General features: G+C 44.6%; 1 non-coding gene across 1 annotated transcript; it reads left to right on the plus strand.

Annotated features, from left to right (window-relative positions):
* The first annotated feature begins 1,822 nt into the window (after positions 1-1,822).
* trnar-ucg (transfer RNA arginine (anticodon UCG)) lies at positions 1,823-1,912 on the plus strand. Its single transcript is given in 2 exon segments — positions 1,823-1,859; positions 1,877-1,912. It is a non-coding gene; the product is annotated as a tRNA-Arg (tRNA).
* Positions 1,913-4,371: the final 2,459 nt, after the last annotated feature.

The raw sequence follows: 4,371 nt of genomic DNA on the forward strand, positions 1-4,371 counted from the left end.
GGGGCCGTAGCTACGGATTGAATAGATAGGTTATCATGAAATGATAAAAGGAGGGAATGACGAATGTGGTATAAAATAGTTAGTTTAAATATTAGTTACAGTAATGTAGATGTAGGCCAGTTTAATTCTAGTGAGTTCACAAAGGACAAAGGATTTCAGCAAGCATGGCAAGGAAGGGGGGGGTCTGGTAGAGGAGGGGAAAAGGATGTTGGTTAACAAGAGGCCCCGGGTGAAGGAATGAGAAGTGAGCCAATGGATGTTATCTATCTTGACTTCCAAAAGGCCTTTGATAAGGTGCCTCACGGGAGACTGCTGAGTAAAATAAGGGCCCATGGTATTCGAGGCAAGGTACTCACATGGATTGACGATTGGCTGTCAGGCAGAAGGCAGAGAGTTGGGATAAAAAGTTCTTTTTCGCAATGGCAACCGGTGACGAGTGGTGTCCCGCAGGGTTCAGTGTTGGGGCCACAGCTGTTCTCTTTATATATTAACGATCTAGATGACGGGACTGGGGGCATTCTGGCTAAGTTTGCCGATGATACAAAGATAGTTGGAGGGGCAGGTAGTATGGAGGAGGTGGGGAGGATGCAGAAAGATTTAGACAGTTTAGGAGAGTGATCCAAGAAATGGCTGATGAAATTCAACGTGGGCAAGTGCGAGGTCTTGACTTTGGAAAAAAGAATAGAGGCATGGACTATTTTCTAAACGGTGACAAAATTCATAATGCTGAAGTGCAAAGGGACTTGGGAGTCCTAGTCCAGGATTCTCTAAAGTTAAACTTGGAGGTTGAGTCCGTAATTAAGAAAGCAAATGCAATGTTGTCATTCATCTCAAGAGGCTTGGAATATAAAAGCAGGGATGTACTTCTGAAGCTTTATAAAGCATTAGTTAGGCCTCATTTAGAATACTGTGAGCAATTTTGGGCCCCACACCTCAGGAAGGACATACTGGCACTGGAGCGGGTCCAGCGGAGATTCACACGGATGATCCCAGGAATGGTAGGCCTAACATACGATGAACGTCTGAGGATCCTGGGATTATATTCATTGGAGTTTAGGAGGTTGAGGGGAGATCTAATAGAAACTTACAAGATAATGAATGGCTTAGATAGGGTGGATGTTGGGAAGTTGTTTCCATTAGCAGGGGAGACTAGGACCCGGGGGCACAGGCTTAGAATAAAAGGGAGTCACTTTAGAACAGAGATGAGGAGAAATGTCTTCAGCCAGAGAGTGGTGGGTCTGTGGAATTCATTGTCACAGAGGGCGGTGGAGGCCAGGACGTTGAGTGTCTTTAAGACAGAAGTTGATAAATTCTTGATTTCTCGAGGAATTAAGGGCTATGGAGAGAGAGTGGGTAAATGGAGTTGAAATCAGCCATGATTGAATGGTGGAGTGGACTCGATGGGCCGAATGGCCTTACTTCCGCAACTATGTCTTATGGTCTTATGGAAAAGTGAGCCAATTAGGATGTATGGCCATGTCAGGAGGGGTATAGGATGACCTATGGGAATCTGTATGTGAACCGTGATGCCATCTGAATGTATTTGCAGAGATCCCTTTGTCTCGGACCTCATTCGTTTCCAAGGGGACCAGGAGACTGGTTCTGTGTTCTTGTTTCCCTGTGAAGCGAGTCAGACTTACAAGTTGGTTAAAAATAAATAACACTATGCCTACAAATCCATCTCGCGTTTTATTGAGGCCAGACTGACGGGTAAAGAATTCTACATTTGTCAAAAGCTGTGATCACCAATGTTCCTGTATTGGAGAAATATTGCAGTATTTATTCACATGGGCTAAACATTAGCTCACCGATCGTAACTGTTGGCCGCGTGGCCTAATGGATAAGGCGTCTGACTTCGGTGACTCTCAGTGATGTTATCAGAAGATTGCAGGTTCGAGTCCTGCCGTGGTCGTTTTGCTCAGAAATCCGGTGGAACTTGCTGACAGCCGAGTTTTCCCTCCTCAGCTCAAACTTCCACCTGTCCACCTGTCAAGGTTGGGGTTTTTTGGAATGTAATTTCTTGTAACTTTGTTCATTCAATTGTCTCTCATCTTAGTATTTTGTTTAGCCCCGAATGAATCCACAATATCTGTCTGATTTGAATAAACTGTAGAATAAATTATTCTGTATCAATCAGTTCAATACAATTCTGTGGAGGAAATTCGAATGCCCTCAGGAAGATGGATAGAGTCATAGATGTTTACAGCATGAAAACAGGCCGTTCGGCCCAGCTTGATCATGCCGCCCAGTTTCTATCACTAAGCTAGTCCCACTTGCCCGTGTTTGGCCCATATCCCTCTCTTATCCACCCTGCCATGTAACTGTCCAACTGATTTTTAAAGGATTTGCTTCTGCTCTCTTTCTAGTTCAACAATATCCTTGCTATAATAGGGTGAGCATAACTGAACACAGTCCTCCATGTGTGGTCTTACCAATGTCTTGTACAACTTCAACAAGACGTCCCAACTCCTGTATTCAATATTCTGACCAATAAAACCTAGCATGCTGAAAGCCCTCTTCGCCATTCTGTCCGACTACAACTCTATCTTCTTGAGCTATGGACCTGTACTCCTTGATCTTTTTGTTCTATAACTCTACCCAACTCCCTACTATTAATGGAGCGAGTCCAGCTCTGATTGGATCAACCAAAATGCATCACCCTGCATTTATCCAAATTAAGCACCATTTGCCATTCATTGGCCCACTGGCACAAGATGTTACTAATGAGCTGAATCAACTGTTTTTTGTCCAGAGGGATGAAAGATTATGTCTCTGGATTGGAAATCCAGAGGCCTGAACTAATCTTTGGGACATGGAAGAAATCCCACCATTCAAATTCACCATTTAAGAGATTTACAGGGGGATTGACAGGGTGGGTGCTGAGAGGTTGTTTCTTCATGTGGGAGAGTCTCGGACCAGAGGGAATGATCTCAGAGTAAGGGGCTGTAGCCACCTGGGTTGGCCACTTCCCGACTTAAAATGGAGAATCGCAAAGACTGAAGGGAAATTCAGCTAACACAGGCAAACACTAGCAAATACAGCAATCATGTGTATTGAAACCAGTAAGAAGCCAGAAAGCACTGAAACAGCAGCCATCTGCATAGTAATGAGCAATTCCAAGGCACAATTGCAACAATTAAGGTGAATAAAGCCAAGCCAGACTCCTCGGCGCCAGCAGGAGCCAAAGACAAAGGAAGGCCAACGGACATTTAGGGACCGCCCAGCGATCAGGGAACGACTCCAGTATTGGAGAAATCGATCAAAGTGATCGGAACGCAGTCCAATCACTGGGAACCAGGTACGGGGTCCGCCCCGAAGGGCGGGAAGCCACTGGGGACTATAAAGTAAAGCCCCCAAGTTCAAATCGTCCTTCTTGACAGAGTCACTCAGCAACGCGAAGCAACCCCTGAGAGTGAACTATCCAGCGGCCGCCAACGAAGTAAGTCTCTAGTCAATGCTCGCTACGAAATGGGCGCTCCTAGCTACCAGTCCATACCAGCTTTTGAATCCTGCAGACTGTGGACCTGAACGAAAGGCCATTTGTTGCCCTGACCTGATGGGCCAGTCCGAAACTAAGTACAGGCCTTTTAGTGATAGAGAATAGTCTAGAAAGTAGAGTTTATGCATGAGTAATGATTTACTGTGTATAATAAATGTGTTTTGATTTGAATCTTACTAATTGGTGTGTTGAGTTATTGATCATTACTTGAACTTGAACCTCGTGGCGGTATCATAAAGATACCTGGCGACTCCAGAGCAAAGGTTAAACAAACAGAGCAAATTACGAATTAAGAGCCAACCAAAAGTTAGCAACAGGGCCGCCCATTCAAACCAGGAATGATGAGTAATTTCTTCTCTCAGACTCTAGTGTATCTGTGGAGACATTTTTTTAACCGAATAGGGCTGTCAGGCTGGGTCAGTTAATATGTTCAAGGCTGATATAGACAAGTTTTTAATCAGTAAGAAAATCAAGGGTTATGGAGATAAGGCGGAAAAGTGGGTTTCAGGATTATATCAGGTCATAAGAACATAAGAACATAAGAACTAGGAGCAGGAGTAGGCCATCTGGCCCCTCGAGCCTGCTCCACCATTCAATGAGATCATGGCTGATCTTTTGTGGACTCAGCTCCACTTTCCGGCCCGAAGACCATAACCCTTAATCCCTTTATTCTTCAAAAAACTATCTATCTTTATCTTAAAAACATTTAATGAAGGAGCCTCTACTGCTTCACTGGGCAACGAATTCCATAGATTCACAACCCTTTGGGTGAAGAAGTTCCTCCTAAACTCAGTCCTAAATCTACTTCCCCTTATTTTAAGGCTATGCCCCCTAGTTCTGCTTTCACTCGCCAGTGGAAACAACCTGCCCGC

The sequence above is a fragment of the Scyliorhinus torazame genome, chromosome 24, assembly GCF_047496885.1.
Source record: "Scyliorhinus torazame isolate Kashiwa2021f chromosome 24, sScyTor2.1, whole genome shotgun sequence".
Classification (NCBI taxonomy): Eukaryota; Metazoa; Chordata; class Chondrichthyes; order Carcharhiniformes; family Scyliorhinidae; genus Scyliorhinus; species Scyliorhinus torazame.